This window comes from Vulpes vulpes, chromosome 15 (assembly GCF_048418805.1).
Source record: "Vulpes vulpes isolate BD-2025 chromosome 15, VulVul3, whole genome shotgun sequence".
Classification (NCBI taxonomy): domain Eukaryota; kingdom Metazoa; phylum Chordata; class Mammalia; order Carnivora; family Canidae; genus Vulpes; species Vulpes vulpes.
The window spans coordinates 84,426,848-84,446,248 of record NC_132794.1 but is presented as its reverse complement, the minus strand read 5'-3'; positions in this window follow the sequence as shown (position 1 = coordinate 84,446,248).

Sequence of the window (19,401 nt, the reverse complement as noted above, 5' to 3'; positions counted from 1 at the left end):
GCCCTCGAAGGGAAGGAAGCCCAGGGCCACGTCCGTCGAGGGGAGACTCGAGGGAAGGCGCGCCCGGAGCACGGACCCCGGTGGTCCCGGCTCGCGCCGGGAGGCAGCCCTGCCGAAACTCGGGGGGCACCGGCCCAGGCCCGGCCCCAGGCAGGCAGCAGTGGACCCCAGGCGCAGGGCAGCTGGACTCGAGCCTGGCAGGCGTGGAGGCCACCGGCAGAGCCGCGCCGTCGCGGCCGAGAGTGTCCCCCGGCGGCCGCGCCCTGGAGGGCCGGTGGCGCTGGCTGTTGGCCGGGGCGTCTCCGGAGCTCGGAGCCGGAGGGCAGGCTGGCCCCCGGCGGCAGCTCCGAGGAGAGAAACCCGACCCTTAGCTAAGGCCCAGTCGGGGTGCGGACGACTAGGCTTGGGGCGCTCCGCACTCGTGGCCGCTCCATCCCGTGTCTCCGGTGCGCCCCCAGCCCTCAGCCGCTCCCGTGAGGACGCTTTCGGGGAGGAGTCCAGGGAAAGCTCGGGTCTTACGATGCCAGGGAGAAGTTGTGCAGCCTTTGCCCACCCAAAGGGGTTGCTCTAGGTCCCCTGTCCCCGGGTCCCGGGGGTCGCAGCTGCGCGCAGCACCGCTCTCGCGTTTACACGTGTTTTCCATTGAATCCGCGGCGCTGCCCCTTGCGGCCTCGGCTCTGTGCAGCTCCCCTCGCCTGCGGGGCAAGGGGGCATTTTCTTGATTGACGCCCTCCTGCGGTCGTCACACCTCGCGGTGAGCAGTTTCTGCTAAGGTCCTCCATTAATCGTGGAAGTGCACATTTCCCAGCTTTTTCTATTGAGGTTTTTAATTTACGTCCAGGAACTATTTCTCCGACGAAAGCGGGGTCGGAGACGAAAGAAGAGTGGACTGGGAGCTGGGTGGCCCGAGTTCGAGTTTCACTGCGCACATTTCTGTTGAGCAACTACTGTGTGTCAGCAGTGAACAAGACAGATGTAGTAGTTCCTGTCCTCACGGAGACAGGAAACAAATTTTAATGCTGTGACTTATGTGTGTGCTATGAAGGAGAAGTACATAATGATCTGAAACCTAATAACCAGCGGACGTCATCTAGTTGGGGAGGGGAGGTGTGTTAAGGAACGGAAAGTGTTCTCCAAGGAAGTGATGTTTGAAGAAGGAGTAGTTGTCAAAAAACCTAGAGAGGGATGAATAGTCAAAGAATAGCAAGTGAGTGTTGTCAGCGCAACTTTGGTCAAGTCATCCTCCCTGAGCTTTCTAAAACATTTGAAACTTAGCCTAAAGGCTCCCAATATTTGGGGGGGTGGAGTCCTGTGCATCTTTCAGAACCTGATAGACAAGCGCTACAAGCACAAACACAGTGAGTGTAATATGCTGTCATTTGAGTTAAAATCTTAGGAAAAGGGGACTCCTGGGTGGCTCAGCGGTTGGGCGCCCACCTTCTGCTCAGGTCGTGATCCCGGAACCTGGGATGGAGTCCCTCACTGGGCTCCCCCTGAGGAGCCTGCTTCTCCCTCTGCCTGTGTCTCTGCCTCTCTCTCTCAGCCTGTGTTTTTCATGAATAAATAAATACATTTTTTTTTAAAAAACTGTAGGAAAGGGTAAGGATATTTATCTGTGACCTTGTTCTATTAGGTAAGCTATCTCTGGAAGACTACACAAAAAACTAATAACATTGGCTGTCTATGAAGAGAGAGGTGGAGTTGAAGGGAGAACATGCTGTATACTTAGTGAATATTTAGAGAATTGAGCCATGTGGATGTGTGGCTGATCCTAGGGGCAGGGAAAGTACAAGGTGAGCTCAAGGTATCTTGTGCTAGAAACCACAGAAAGGAGACAGATATACCTGTTGAGTCTTCCACTGGCCAAATTTGGGGTGGTTTAAGCATCAAAAGCACATTTTGGATTATAACACAGTGAATATAACAGTTCATAGTATCACTCTCCTTAGTCTCTCTTAGCAGAGACAGAGGGATGGTGGATAGTAAAGCTGGAAGGATGCCAGCTAACAAATAAAAAAAAAAAAAAAAAAAAAAACCTTGAGAAAATAAAAAATGTGATAACTCATTCAAGAAATAATCATCTTTGGACCAGAACCATCAAGTGAAACATTGCTGAGGATGAGGATTTTCACAATGTCTCATAGTATCACACCAATTTGATTAGATTCTGGCTTAAAAAAAAAAGAAGAAGAAAAAGAAGCCATAAAAGACATTTGAGGAGCTAATAGAGAAAAATTGAAAATGAACTGTATGTTAGATGACATTAGTAAATTAATATTCATTCTGTTACATGTGATACTGATATTGTGGGTAAAATGTCCTTATTCTTGTAGGGTGCAGGCTAAAGTATTTAGGGATGAAGGGTCTTGACATCTGCAACTTTCAAATAGTTCAATATATATACACACAACATTATACACACACATATAGATAAATGGAAATAAAGCAAATTAGAATTCATTGGTGAATTTAGGTGAAGACTTTACTTATGTTCATTGTGCTAGTCTCAGCTTCTCTGTAGATTTGAAATTTCCCAATTTTATTTTATTTTTTTTTTAATTTTTTTTTTATTATTTATTTATGATAGTCATACAGAGAGAGAGAGAGAGGCAGAGACATAGGCAGAGGGAGAAGCAGGCTCCATGCACCGGGAGCCCGACGTGGGATTCGATCCCAGGTCTCCAGGATCGCGCCCTGGGCCAAAGGCAGGCGCCAAACCGCTGCGCCACCCAGGGATCCCCGAAATTTCCCAATTTTAAAGTATGATTTAAGTGTTAACGAAAGCCATCTCATTTTTTTAAGGTAAAAAAATTATTTGAATTATTTGTGAAGTCTGCATACAAGTTCAGGTAGTATATTACCCCTGGAAACCATCCACAGAGGACTATTGGCAAATCATTGGATCTGCAGATGGATCTGATGATGTGCCCATTCCACCAGTGATAATTCTCATCACATGGCCTGATGAAGAAGTCAGGCAGGTGCTGGAAGACTGTGAGAGTCAAGTGTGCCCTTCTGTGTACCAAGGACAGAGACAGGATTTGGGGACAAAGAACAGACAGTTATTATCTGAAGCTCAAAGGAGACTTCAACAGTTATGTTTGGGTCTTCAAAGATTGGGGCCTCAGTGAACTAAGCAGGTAACTGTGATTATTGTTTTTTCACAAAATGTTCTCCCTCATCTTTGTTTTTCTTCTTTTCCTGCCTCTTCTACCTAGCAAGCGATTGGAATGATTACTCCAATCATAGAATGCCTTTACAGTAAATCACTAGCCAGCTGTTATTCTCCATCTTCAAAAACAGTATGAGTTTATAGTTTATTTTGTGCATGACTCAGCCACCAGCCAAAAAGATCTTAAATATAGAAACCTTCCAAAAATAATTATTAAAATGCTAGGAAAATAATCACTAATATAGGAAGAGGAAGGATCTCTTTCTTTGATTGCCACAGACCCTATGAGGTAGATGGAGATCTTAAAAGGCATTGATAGAACATTCCAGCTCTGCTACATAATGCTCACCAGCAAATTGAAGCACTTAATTCTCTTAAGCTATATAACACCACCTCTTCTAAATCCAATCGTCAGATCCATGTTCATTTTGCTATGGTTAAAAAAAAATTACAACCACATTTGTGAATGTCACATTTATTGAACTACATAATTTTTAATATCACTTGTGTAGGTTTTATAGTTTGTTTTATTGTTTTAAAAGTCATTTGGGGCTCTAAAAGAACTAGATTTTTCCGAAGTTGTCCTTATAATTTTTTTTTCACACAGTCAGAACTAATAAAACAAAACTGTTGTAGCTATTTAATTCAAAATCTCTTGGAGTTTCAATATTTTTTCTCTGCTGGATACTAAAACCAATAAAGCTACATGAGATTTTAATTATATTCTGAATTAAACAAGACTCTCTCCAAAAATTTGGCACCATTTATTTTAGTCACTGCTATTATAAAAGAGACCAACCTTTGTAGGAAGAGAAGGTGGGTCTCACCTTTAATTTATCTAGTAAGAACTTTGGTAATTGTTTTGCAACTTCTTTTTTTCTTAACAAATAAAAAGTATGTTTACTAAATGAGTTAAGACAAACTTTACAAATAGACAAATCAACTTCTTTTCAATAATTAAATATGCATAGAGGTAAAACTTCAAATTAGCTATAGCTTGAAAGCATCAATGGACTTTATTATAGCAATTTGGTTCTATTTTTACTTGTAGTAAAAGGTTTATTACCTTCAAGTTTTGGGCTGACTAAATCATTTATTAAATCACATATCAAATCATTGCATTATGTTTAAAACTTGACAAAACCTAATTACTTAATGTTTTAGGACTTTCCTAGCTTGCAAAATGCTAATGTGATGAGATAGAAATGTCTCATCTGTTTTATGGATGGGATCACATCTATGGAACACACGGGCAATAATCACCATGACATTGCTTCAGTGATGTCCATGCTTCATATACTATAATGTACTTAGCACTGTAATGTGGGTGTACTGATCATGGAAGTTTTGGTTTTGCCCAACTAAAAAAGGGATGAACTCAATAACAAAAAGAGAACCTAATTTTTTTAATGGCAGAAGATCTGAATAGACATTTCTCCAAAGAAGATATACAAATGGCCAATAAGCACATGAAAAGATGTTCTATATCAATACGTATGCGGGTAATGCAAATCAAAACCACAATAAGGTACTACTTCATACCCACTAGTATAGCTATAATAATTCTTTTTAAATCAGAAAAAAATGTTGGTAAGGCTGTAGATATTTAGTCTTCATACATTGCTGGTAGCAATGTAAAATGAAGCAGCTTCTCCGGAAAACAACTGACAGTTCCTGAAAAGTGTAGAGTTACTATACGACCCAGTAGTTCCACTCCTAGGCACATACCTAAGAAATGAAAAATATATGTCCATATAAAAACTTGTGCACAAATATTCATAGCAGAATTATAATACCCAACGTGGAAACAACCCAAATGTTCATCAACCAATGAATGGATAATAAAATGTGGGGCATCCTAGCAATGGAATATTATTTGGCAATAAAAAGGAATGAAGTACTGACACAAGCTGTAACGTGAATGAACACTGAAAACACTTTCCCTGTCAAGCAACCTTATTAACTTTAGTATGATATATTTTTTAAAGATTTTATTTGTTTATTCATGAGAGACACAGACAGAGGCAAAGACATAGGCAGAGGGAGAAGCGGGCTCCATGTAGGGAGCCCAATGTGGGACTCAATCTCGGAACTCCAGGATCACGCCCTGAGCCAAAGGCAGACACTCAACCACTGAGCCACCCAGGTTTCCCCTGTATGTTATTTTTTTTCACCAGTGTTATTGAAAAACAATTGACATACATCACTATATAAGCTTAAGGCCTACAGTACTCTGATATACATATATTGTGAAATGATTACCAGGTTCAGGTAACATCCATCTTCTTACAGACACAATAAAAAGAAAAAAAAAGGAAAAATTTTTCTCCTTGTGATGAGAACTCTTGGGATTTACCCTATAATGACTTTCCTATATCATAAGCAGCGTTAGCTGTAGTCATTACATTGTACATTGCATCCCTAGTACTTATCTTCTAACTAGAATTTTGTACCTTTTAACCATCTTCCTCATTTTCCTACCCTCCCCCTTCTACCCCTTATAGGCACGAGTCTGATCTCCTTCTCTTGGAGATGTTTTGTTTTGTTTAGACTCCACATGTGAGATTATACTATTTGTCTATTATAGTATTTGTCTTTCCCTGTCTGACTTATTTCTCTTAGCATAATGCCTTCAGGGTCCATTCATGTTCTCACAAAACTAGGGTTCCCTTATTTTTTTGTGGCTGAGTCGTAGTCCAGATATTTATCGATCCATCCATTGATGGATATGTGAGTTGTTTCCATGTCTTTCTTGGCTGTTGTAAATAATGCTGCTGTGAACATCATGAAGGTACAGATATCTTTTTGAGTTAGGGTTTTTATTATCTTTGGATATATTCCCAGAAGTGGAATTGCTGGATCATACAGTAGTTTTATTTTAAATTTTTTGAGGATCCTTCATACAATTTTCCATAGTGGCCTTACAGTCCTTCCAACAAGCATTCCCTTTTCTCCATATCTACACAAGCATTTGTTGTCTCTTGTCCTTTTTATGATGGTCATTCTAACAAGTATGAGGTGATCTCATTGTGGTTTGAATTTGCATTCCCATAATGACAAATGTTGAGCATCTTTCCTTGTACCTGTTAGCCTTTCATATATCTTTTTTTGTGGAAATGTCTGTTGAGGTACTTTGCTCATTTTTAAAGTGGGTTATTTGGGATGCTTGTATGGCTCAGCGGTTAAGTGTCTGCCTTCAGCTCAAGATGTGATCCCAGGATCCAGGATCGAGTACCATATCTGGCTCCTTATGGGAAGCCTGCTTTTCCCTCTGCCTGTGTCTCTGCCTCTCTCTCTCTCTCTCTCTCTGTCTGTCTTTCATGAATAAATAAATTAAAATCTTAAAAAAAATAAAGTGGGTTGTTTTTTGGTATTGAATTATGTGAATTCTTTATATGTTTTGAATATTAACCCTAATCAGATATATGATTTACAAGCATATTTTTCCCATTCTGCAGGTTGTTCTTTCACTTTGTTGATGATTTCTTTTGCTGTGCAGAAGCTTTTTGGTTTGATGTCAAGTCCCACTTGTTTATTTTTTATTTGGTTTCTTTGAAAACATTTTGCTATGTTAAAGAAGTCAGACACAAATATACCTGATAAACACAGATGCAATAATTCTCAATAGTGGGCACCTTGGTGGCTCAGTCAGTTAAGTGTCTGACTCTTGATTTTGCCTCAGGTCATAATCTCAGGGTCATGAGACCAAGCCCAGCGATAGGTCCTGTGCTCGGCATGAAGTCTACTTAAGATTCTCTCTCCCTCTCCCTCTGCCCCTCCTACACCTCCCCCCAAAAATTAATTAATTAAATCCTCAATACAATACTAAAAAACCAAATTCAACAATATATTTTTCAAAAATCATTCACCACAATCAAGTGGAATTTATTCCTGTGTTGCAAGTAATGGTTCAGTATTCATAAATCAATCAACATGATAAATCATATCAATAAGAGAAAGGATGAGAATTATCTAATAGATGCAGAAAAAGCATTTGTACAACTATTCATGATAAAAAAAAACCCTCAACAAAGTAAGTTTAGAGGGAATATACTGCAACATAATAAAAGCCATATATGAAAAACCCACAGCTAACATCATTCACAATAGGGAAAATTGAGAGCTTTTCCCTTAAGATCAGAAACAAGACAAGGATATCCACTCTCACCACTTTCATTCAGCATAGCACTGGAAGTCCTAGCCACAGCAGGCAACAAAAAGAAATAAAAAGATTCCAAATCGGTAAGGAAGACATAAAACATTCATTATTTGCAGATGACATGATAGTATATGTAGAAAAAAACAAAAAAAAATCCATCAAGAAACTGCTATAATTGATTCAGTGAAGTTACAGGATACAAAAATCAAGGTACAGAAATCTGCTACATCTGTTACAATCTATACACCAATAATGAAACAGCAGAAAGAAATTAAGAACACAGGGGCAGGGGTTGGTGCTGGCCGACTCAGCTGATGGAGCATACAACTCTTAATCTTGTGCTTGTGGGTTCGAACTCCAAGTTGGGTGTAGAGTTTGCTTAAAAATAAAATCTTGGGGTCCCTGGGTGGCACAGCGGTTTAGCGCCTGACTTTGGCCCAGGGCGCGATCCTGGAGACCCAGGATCGAATCCCACATCGGGCTCCCGGTGCATGGAGCCTGCTTCTCCCTCTGCCTGTGTCTCTGCCTCTCTCTCTCTGTGACTATCATACATAAATAAATAAAAATTAAAAAATAAAAAAAAAATAAAATCTTAAGGGGCACCCAGGTTCAGTTGGTTAAGTGTCCAACTCTTAATTTCGGCTCAGGTCATGATTTCAGGGTCATGGAATGTACTCTTAGCTCTACGTTCAGCTAAGAGTCTGCTTCTCCCTATCCCTACCCACTGCCAATCCCCTCCACTTGTGCATGCATATGCTCACTCTTTCTCTCCAAAATAAATAAATCTTTTTTAAAAATAAAAATTTTAAAGTCTTAAAAAAAAGAAAACAAACCCATTTACAATTGCACCAAAAATAATAAGATACCTAGGATTAAACCTAAGCAAAAAGGTGAAAGATTTCAGATTTCAGTACTCAGATTTCAGATTTCAGTACTCTGAAAACTATAAAACACTGAGGAAAAGAAACTGAAGATGACACAAACAAATGCAAAGACATTGCATACTCATAGATTGGAAGAACAAATATTGTTAAAATGTCTATACTACTCAAAGCAATTTAATGCAATCCCTATAAAATACCACCAGCATTTTTCACAGAACTAAAACAATACTAAAACTTGTATGGAACCACAAAAGACCCCAAGTAGCCAAAGTAATCTTGAAAAAGAAGAACAAAACTGGGGATATCACAATCTCAGATTTCAAGCTATACTACCAAGCTATAGTAATCAAAACAGTATGGTACTGGCACAAAAATAGACACAAAATCAGTAGAACAGAATAGAAAACCCAGAAACAAATCCACAACTATATGATCAATTAATCTTTGACAAAGCAGGAAAGAATATCCAATGGGAAAAAGATAGTGTCTGCCACAAATGGTGTTGGGAAAACTGGACAATAACATGCAAAAGAAACTGAATCCCTTTCATACATATACAAAAATAAATTCAAAATGCATTAGACCTAAATGTGAGATCTGAAACCATTAAAATCCTAGAGAATACGGGCAGTAACCTTTTTGGCATTGGCTGTAGAAACTTTTTCCTACATGTATCTTCTGAGGCAAGGGAAACCAAAGTAAAAATAAATTATTGGAAATACAAAAGCTTCTGCACAGCAAAGGAAACAGTAAACTAGACAGCAACCTATGGCATGGGAGAAGATATTTGCAAATGACATATCCAATAAAGGTTTAGTATCCAAAATACATAAAGAACTTACAAAACCTAACACCCAAAAGACAATCTCCAAAGAAGACATACAGATGGCCAACACATGAAAGGAACTTCATCAATCACTTACCATCAGGAAAATGCAAATAAAAGCTACAATGAAATATCTTAGAACTGTCAGAATAGCTAACATCAAAACACAAGAAATGACAAGAGTTGACAAGGATGTGAAGAAAAGTGAACCCTTGTGCACTGTTGGTGAGAATGCAAACTGGTGCAGCCACTTTGGAAAACAGTATGGAGGTTCCTCAAAAACTTAAAAATAGAACTACCCTATGATCCAGTAATTGCACTACTGGTTTATTTACCTGAAGAATACAAAAACACTAATTGGAAAGGATATATGCAACCCTATGTTTATCGCAGAATTTTTTGCAATAGCCAAATTATGGAAGCAGCACAAGTGTCCATAGATAGATGCATGGATAAAGAAGTGGTGTACATATATATACAATGGAATATTATTCAAACACTAAAAAAAGAATGAAATCCTGCCATTTGCAACAACATGGTTGGAGCTAGAGAGTTCAATGCTAAGTGAAATGTTAGAGAAAGACAAATACCATATGATTTCACTCATATGTGGAATTTAGAAAACAAAACAAATGAACAAAGAGACAGCAAAGGCAGAGAGAAACCAAGAAACAGACTCTTAAATATACAGAACAAACTGATGGTTACAAGAGGGGTGGGGGGTGGGGGATAGATGAAATAGGTGAAGGGGATTAAGAGTATACTTATGAGTGCTGAGTAATGTATAGAATTGTTGAATCACTATATTGTATACCTGAAACTAATATAACACTATACATTAACTATATTGGAATTAAAATTAAAAACTTAGCAAAATTTAAAAAAAAGAAATAGCAAGCAAGATGAAAAAGAATTTTCAGTAGGAATGAGGATAAAAGCAATCATTAGTGGCAATATCAGTGGCCTTGTGTAGTGACAGCAGCTGTGAAAGTGACAGGGGTAGGAATGAAAAGCAGAAGAAAGAGAAAGAAGAAAGAAAGAAGAAAGAAAGAAAGAAAGAAAAAAAGAAAGAAAGAAAAAGAAAGAAAGAAAGAAAGAAGAAAAGAAAGAAAGAAAGAAAGAAAGAAAGAAAGAAAGAAAGAAAGAAAGAAAGAAAGAAAGAGAAAGAAAGAAGAAAGAAAGAAAGAAAGAAAGAAAGAAAGAAAGAAAGAAAGAAAGAAAGAAAGAAAAGCAGCATCTCCTATACTTGGTGGCTCAGAGCACTGAGCCATAGTCTGGCACCCTTCTCTTTCATGGTCTTCAGGAGCAATGACCGTGGAAAGGGAGCAGGTGAGTGTCACATGTGTGGAGTTACAGCCTTGGAGATGACAGAAGGCCAGTCACACAATGGCTATCAGTTCATTATTTTCCACTTTATTAGACTGGAAGCCTGAAACACTTCTGGTACATCTTGTTAGTCCAGCAGATAGACAATAGCTCCATTTTATACTTGAAGTAGGCTCAGAGAAGTTAAAAAAGTTATACAAAGACACAGAGCTAATGAACAACAAAGCAAGGATTTAATCTCAGATAGGAATCTTTAACAAGAACTCTCTGTGATCCGGCTGCCTGGGTGGCTCAGCCAGTTAAGGGTCTGCCTTTGGTCCCAGGGTCCGGGGATCAAGCCCCACCTTTGACTCCCTGCCAGTTGGGGAGTCTGCTTCTCCCTCTCCTTCTGCTCCCCTTGCTTGCTCTCTCTCAAAATCTTAAAAAAAAAAAAAAAAGAACTTTCTGTGATTCAATAAAACCTTGCTATTGGCTAAGCAATGATAACATGTGCAAGTTACCCATTCCTTGGTGATCGAGGATATTAAAGTGAAGAACAAGAAGTCTCCATGAAAGAAAGAAAAGAGCAAAACTATTGTATTAAATCTAATTTTTTTTAAAATTTAATTATGATAGTCACAGAGAGAGAGAGAGGCAGAGACATAGGCAGAGGGAGAAGGAGGCTCCATGCTCCGGGAGCCTGATGTGGGATTCGATCCTGGGGCTCCAGGATTGTGCCCTGGGCCAAAGGCAGGCGCCAAACCGCTGCGCCACCTAGAGATCCCTTAAATCTAAGCGTATAAACAAGTATATGCGTTCCGTAATGATAAGGCACATACGTAAGTAGATATAGTATATGTATATTTATTAACCAGTTAGCACATTTAAAATAAATTTGAGGGCAGCCCGGGTGGCTCAGCGGTTTAGCGCCGCCTGCAGCCCAGGGCGTGACCCTGGAGACCCGAGATCAAGTCGCGCGTAGGGCTTCCTGCATAGAGCCTGCTTCTCCCTCTGCCTGTGTCTCTGCCTCTCTCTCTCTCTCTCTCTCTCTCTCTCTCTCTCTCTCTCTCTGTATCTCTCATGAATAAATAAAATCTTTAAAATAAATTTGATTTCTATCCCCTTTACTTGAAAATTATAATTGCAATATATTATTTCAAGCTCCATATATTAAAAAAATATTTCAACTGGGTGCATGGGTAGCTCAGTTGGTTAAATGTCTGCCTTCTGTTCAGGTCATGATTCTAGTCCTGGGATCGAGTCCCACATTGAGCTCCCCACTCAGTGGGGAGTCTGCAAGTCTGCCCGCCCCCCATCCCCCACATGCTTTCTCTCTCTCTCTCTCTCTCTCTCTCTCTCTCTCTCATGCTCTCTCTGTAAAATAAATATTTTTTAAAAATAAAAAAATATTTCGGGGATCCCTGGGTGGCTCAGCGGTTTGGCGCCTGCCTTTGGCCCAGGGCGCAATCCTGGAGTCCCCGGATCGAGTCCCACGTCGGGCTCCCCCCCGTGGAGCCTGCTTCTCCCTCCTCCTGTGTCTCTGCCTCTCTCTCTCTCACTCTATCATAAATAAATAAATAAATAAATAAATAAATAAATAAATAAATCTCAAAAAAATAAAAATAAAAAATATTTCAATTATAGTTTAATTATCCAATATTTTATTTTAAATAGGTCATAAATGCTTTTCACATGAAGAATAGGAGATAGGCCTATTATTTGTCTTTACCAAAAATTTAGGAAAAGATTTTTAGGTTCATCAATTCTATTTCTACTGATTAAAAGAAAAATCAGAGTGATTCTAAAAGGGTAGTTTGATTTTGTTTTCACTATCTTAATTTTGAGTTATTCAACCAAGTGATGTATATAATTCCATGAGAAAAGAACAACAGCCATTTAAAATCATTATTTTAATAGAATATCAATGAAGTGGTTTTGCCAGTTTCTTTTCTTTCTCTTCCTCTTTGGGGGAAAATGTCCCATCTGCTACTGATACTCTTGCTGAACAAAAGCCACTTACTTCATCAGATAATACCCAAGTCAAGTTATGGCAACAAAGTTTTAAGTTTCCTTCAAAACAAAAGCTTTTTTTTTTTTTTTTTTTTATGATAGTCACAGAGAGAGAGGCAGAGACACAGGCAGAGGGAGAAGCAGGCTCCATGCACTGGGAGCCCGACGTGGGATTCGATCCCAGGTCTCCAGGATCACGCCCTGGGCCAAAGGCAGGCGCCAAACTGCTGTGCCACCCAGGGATCCCCAAAGCAAAAGCTTTTGAATAAGGGGGTTAGATTAAACCGAATGAGATATCAGATCAAATTCTTATTTTCAAAAAAAAAAAAAAAAATTCTTATTTTCATAGGTCTCTTCAAGTACACATTGGGAAAGTATCTTGAAGGCATAGAAGATGACCAGAAAACTGGGAAAGACTTTTGGCCGTCAAGGGGCAAGAAGCAAGTAAACATAACAATCTTGTTTAAGAAGAGTAGAGTAGGACAAAATAGACACACATTTGAAAAGGAAGTCTCTCTTGAACTCAGTTCCACTATTTGACAAGTTAGACAATGTTTTTTTTTAAAGATTTTATTTATTAAAATTTATTTATTTATTTATGACACAGAGAGAGAGGCAGAGACACAGGCAGAGGGAGAAGCAGGCTCCATGCAGGGAGCCTGATGCAGAACTCGATCCCGGGACTCCAGGATCACGCCCTGAGCCAATGTTCTAAACCACTGAGCCACCCAGGGATCCCCAAGTTAGACAATGTTAATGCAAGATGACACACTGATTCTGCTCCCGCCTAGGACATAGAAAGCTCTACAAGAAAAAACGAGATAAACTACATAACTTTTCTTGAACACTTCAGAGAGCTGGGGTCTCAGGGCAGCCAAGTACTCTCAGGAAAGACAAGCCTTCTCAGAGAGACAGGTGAGCAGTAGCTGACCTGTGGCAGAGTATGGGAGGAGGAGACACCAGATACTATGTAAACATGTAAGAAAAATTCAGCTAAAATTTTAAAAAATTTACTTACTTGTTAGCTTACTATGAGCTAACAAGAAAGTGTAAAATCCTTAGGAAGTGCAGACACAATGGGAATTTGCACCCACTAGCAAGCTCTTCACAGACCTTACCAGATGCTCAGGACAGACTGGAGGCAGTGATGCAGCCTTGGGAAGGGAGCAGCCATCAATACAAAAAAGGCATGGAGCTCTGCCTAGACCTTTCTTCCTTACAGACAAAAGCCACAAGGGAGAAGGGCAGCACCCTTGCAGGGAATAGGTGAAGACCATCACCATTGAGATAAAGGTAAGACCAAACAAACAAAACTTCTACTCCTAGAGGAGGGCAGGACACTCTTCCCTGCAAAGAACCTGCCAAAGATTTGGGCAGTTTGGCTAACCCAGGGAGGGACAGAATCACTGAGAAAGTCCAGCTCCCCTAAGACTTAGGGCACAGGGCCTGCTTAAGAGGAAAGCTGGACCTGCACAGCAGAAAACCCTCCTCAATCTCCACCCTTAGACCAGAAAACCCCAATCAAAGCATAGCATCCTTCCATATAGAAAGGCAAAAGTGTGGGCTTAGAGGTCCTTCCAGTGCTCAGGCACACAGGTAAGGCTGAAAGCAGAGGATGGAGCAGAAATGTTGAGAAAAGCCATCCAGTCACCTAGCTCCCTGCCACCCATTACAACTACTGAAAACCAAAGTCATAAAGAAAATTTTGAAAGCAGCCAAAGAAAACATTATTTTTTTTCATGGTATTAAAAAAAAACTTTTTTAGAGTTTTTAAAATTTAAATTCAATTAACATATAATGTATCATTGATTTCAGAAGCAGAGGTTAGTGAGTGATTCATCAGTCTTATATAACACCCAGTGCTCATTACATCACATGTCCTCCTTAAGGTTCATCACCCAATTACCCCATCCCCCCATCCCCCTCAGTTTGTTTCCTATGATTAAGGGTCTCTTATGGTTTGTCTCCCTCTCTGATTTTGTCTTTTTTCCCCTCCCTTCCCCTATGATCCTCTGTTTTGTTTCTTAAATTCCACATATGAGTAAGATCATAGGATAATTGTCTTTCTCTGACTTATTTCACTTTATTGCAAATATAAAAATAAAATGACAACAACCACAGAAAAGATGAGAAATGATTAGAAGTGTGTTTGGTTCTTAAACTATACAAGCATCAGTATAATTTTTTTGAAGATAATCTATGATTAATTCACAATGTATATTGCAAGCCTTGGGCAATGACTAAACAAAAATTTTAATGGCAATAAAATGGATTCATAACAATATTCAATTAATTCTAAAGGAGGCAAAAAAAGGAGAAAAGAACAAAGAATGGAGGAAACAAAACAACTAGAAGACTATTCAAGACCAATGTTAAATGTAAAGTCTAAATAAGCTAATTAAAAGATTGTCATTGTTAGACAAAAAACAATTATGATCTATTTACCAAAAAATGACTTCAAATAGAAAAGACATAGATAATTAAAAGTAAAATGATCTACCATGCAATGATCTACTAATCAAAAGATGGCTGGATGGGTGGCTCAAGGCAACTGAGCATCAGACTCTTGGTTTGATATTAGGTCATGATCTCAGGGTCGTGAGATCAAGCCTCCAGTTGGGCTCCACACTGGCATGAAACCCGCTTTACATTCCTTCTCTCTCTCCCTCTCCCTCTGCCCCTACCTTCCCATGTGCACTCTTCTCTTTAAAAAAATTAAATTAAATTAAATTCAAAAAAGATGGCCAGAGCATCTACATTAATATAAAAGTTGACTTTAGAATAAGAAATACCACCAAAGATAAAGAACACTATATACTGATAAAGGGTTCAATTTACCAAGAAGTATAACAATTCTAAATATGTATGTACCTTACAATGGAGGTACTAGAAACTGAAAGAACAAATAAACACATTTACACTTATAGGGACTTCAACATTTTAATTAATAGAACTAGACAGAAAAGTCAGATGAGAGAAGATGAGAGAAGACCTGACAACCTTATCAACCAACTTGACCTAACTGACATTTATAGAACAATCCAATCCGTGATAAGAGAATATATTCTTTGCAAGTTTAATATTTTACTTACACTTTACTCATCAAAGTCTGATATTAATTGGAACCTTTACAATAAAAGGATCTTAGAACCCTTTAACACGGAGCGCTTGGATGGCTTAGTCCGTTAAGCATCTGACTTTGGCTCAGGTCATGATCACGGGGGTTCTGCGATGGAGCCTGGGCTGGCTCTGTGCTCAGTGGGGAATCTGCTTCACCCTCTGCCCCTCCTCCCCCTGCTCATGCTCTCTTTCTCATATAAATAAATAAAATCTTTTTTTTTTTAAAGAGCCCTTTAATGCCTCTTACCCTTCTTCCATCTCATGTGCTATTCTTGAGAACTTTATATTTATGCCCTACAAAACAGTTATTGTTTCACAGTGATTATTTACCTTTTCCAATGTTTTTATATTTTCCATTGCTCTGTATTCTTTCCTATATCTCTGAGATGCCACTTGGTATCACTTTCTCTTTGCGTAAAGAATACCCTTTAATATTTCCTTTAGTGCCAGTTTGGTGGTGACAAAAATCAATCTTCATTTTTTTTAGACACATAAGATGCCTTTAATGCACCATCATTCCTAAAAAAATATTTTTATTAGGTATAGAATTTGATAAGTTATTTTCTCTATTGTTTTTTTATTTCACTTATCTCCACTCTAATCTTTATTATTTCCTTCCTTGTTTGTTTTGGGTTTAGCTTGCACTTCTTTTTCAACTTTTTTTTTTAAGATTTTTTTTTTATTTGAGAAAGAGACGAGAGCATGAGCGAGAGGAGGGACAGAGGCAGAGGGAGAAGGACAAGCCAATTCCTGGCCAAGTGGGGAGCCCAACTTGGGACTCAAATCCAGACTGCAAGATCATGACCTGAGCCGAAGTCAGAGGCTCAAACAACTGAGCCACCGGGGCACCCTTCTTTTTCAACTCTCTTAAGGTGGAAGATCACTAATTAGGCAGGTGCAATTCGAACCATGGCTGTGGCTTAGTTTCAACAAATGCCCCCGGAAAAAGGCTGTTCACACTGAGCAAGGTCTGAGTCAGTTCAAAGAAAGACTGGCCTTTGAATGCAGCATTTCCAGAGAATTTCCAGTTAAGTCAAATAATGACAGTTATCTAAGAATGGTGTTTTCAGGGAGCTCCAAACCTGATCGACCCCAGGCATTGGCTACTAGGCTACTGGTTTTCTCTGTGATTGTGGGACTGTTGGTTTTCAAGGCTAACAAGGCGCTGGGGAGAGTGATGAGAATAGGTCAATTTAAAATACCACAGAACTAATTATTCTAACCAAAATACAATCTTTAAAAAATATATGTTTCTTGGATTATTCCAAGGCTTTGGTTAATTATGAGAATTCTGAAAAATTTTATCTTGACAAATTTTGTGTCTCCTTGCTCTTATGGAGGACCTTACTCCACTATTCCTGCTGACTTTACCTTCATTAGTTTGAAGCTATCATTCCTTTGTCTGCTTCCTTTCTTTCTATTGCAAAGTCAGCTGTCACCCTAATTGTTTTTCGTATGAAAGTAATGTCTTAACTTTTAAGGTTTTTTCTTTCTTATTGGCTTTTAGCATTTTAACTATGGTGTACCTGGGTGTGACATTATATTCATCCTGCTGATTGAGATTAACAGAGCTTCAGTCATTCTTTTTCCTTCGGAGGCTCTAATTATATGTATGTTAGACCTTTTCACCATATTGTTTGTTTCCTATTCTTGTGTCTTGTTATGCTTCAGTGTATTATTTTCTTCTACCCTATCATCCACTTTGTAAAAATCCCTTTAACTATATATTCAGTAACTAAGCCCACTCTGTTTATAATTTGTTGTATTTTTCAGTCCTAGAATTTCCATCTTTTTATAATTTCCAGTTATCTGCAGTATTTCATGTCTTTAAATTCTTTAAATGTCTGATTTCGAAAGATCTTGTTTTGCAACTCTCTTTACTGAAATTTCTGTGATTTGTTTCCATTATCTTTTTATTTTTGGCCCAGGTCTATATCCTTGTACACTGTTATTTTTCAAAGGAGTATTAAACAGCTGTGTTTATGACTGCACAATGTACACATTTTTATTTATTACTTTTTTAGAGAGCCGGGGGGGGGGGGGTAGAGAATGTGGGCAGGGGTGGGAGATGGGTAGAGGGAGAGAGAGAATATATATATTTTTAAATATTTTATTTATTTATTCATGAGAGACAGAGAGAGAGAGAGAGAGAGAGAGGCAGAGAGAGGCAGAGACACAGGGGAAGCAGGCTCCATGCAGGGGAGCCTGATGTGGGACTCAATCCTGGGGCTCCAAGATCACGCCCTGGGCTGAAGGCAGGCGCTAAACCGCTGAGCCATCCAGGAATCCCAAGAGAGAGAATCTTAAGCAGGCTCCATGCCCAGCATAGAGCCTGACACGGGGCTCAATCTCATGATCCTGAGTTGGATGCTTAAACTGACTGAGCCACCTAAGAACCCTTCACGTTTTTATCATTATTATTATTATTATTTTAATTTTTATTTATTTATGATAGTCACACAGAGAGAGAGAGAGGCAGAGACACAGGCAGAGGGAGAAGCAGGCTCCATGCACCGGGAGCCCGACCTGGGATTCGATCCCAGGTCTCCAGGATTACGCCCTGGGCCAAAGGCAGGCACTAAACCGCTGCGCCACCCAGGGATTCCCCCCCCCCCTTTACATTTTTAAACTGTAGCATTCGTTTAAGAACTCTTTTCCTATCTGCTAATTAATTCTCCCTACAATCAATCCCACTAGGATTTAATTACCTCTTCTTTAATAAATAGGGCCCTGTTTTGAATGGATATTTATGTCAAAAATCACAAAACATAAATCATTTTAAGGTTTACTCATCATTTCTCAATGAATAATTATGTTGTATACCTGAAACTGTTATGTCAGTTAGAACTCAATTTAAAAATAAAGTACATAATCCAGTAGCATTTAATATATTCACAATATTATACATTATTATATTAATATTCACAACTATCACATCTATCTAGTTCCAATATATTCCCAGTATCTTAAAAGAAAACTGCATACTTATTAAGCAAGTCACTCCTCTTTTCCCTCTCAACCAACCTTGGCAATCACAAATCTATGAATTTATCTATTCTGGATACTTTGTATAAAAGGAATCATACAATATGTGAACTTCTGCATCTGACTTCTTTCACTTATTACTCCACCCACACAGTAGCATGTATCAGTACTTCATTTCTGCAGCCAGGCAATAATCCATTGTATGCATATACAGTTTGTTTATGCATTCATATGTTGGTGGATGTTTATACTATTTGGCTATTGTGATAGTGCTATGAACATTTGTGTACCTATTTTTTTTGAGTGAATGATTTTTTTTTAAAGATGGAGGCTTTTTTTTTTTTTTTTTTTTTTTAAGACTTACTTGAGAGTGAATGCCAACATCTTCACCAGTACTCATTCTTTTGTTTTTACCATAGCTATCCTTGTGGATGTGAACTGGTACTTCACTATGGTTTTGATGCACATTTCTTTGAAAGCTACACTCTCATGCTTTCACAATTCTGTCTTTGGCTTTTTTGACAGTTTGAATATATAATGTGTATATAATATATAATTGTTGTGGATCTCTTTCGAGTTTCTCCTGTTTGGATTTGTTGAGCTTCTTGGATGTAAAGATTCAAGTGTTATAATGAATTTGAGAAGTTTTCAGCTATTATTTCTTCAAGTATTCTTTCTGCCCATTTCTCTTTTCTGGTACTCTCATTTTGTGAATGTTTGCATGATTTGTGCTCCACAAGTCTCTTAAACTGTTTATTTTCCTTCATTCTTCTTTCTGAAATTTGGATTAGACAGATTCAATGATCTAGCTTCAAGTTCACTGGTTCTTTCTACTGCCTGCTCACATCTGCTATTGAAACTCTCTAGTGTTTTGTGTTTATGTTTTCATTTCAGTTTTGATACTTTTCAGTTCAAAATATATATGGCTCTTTTTTATTCT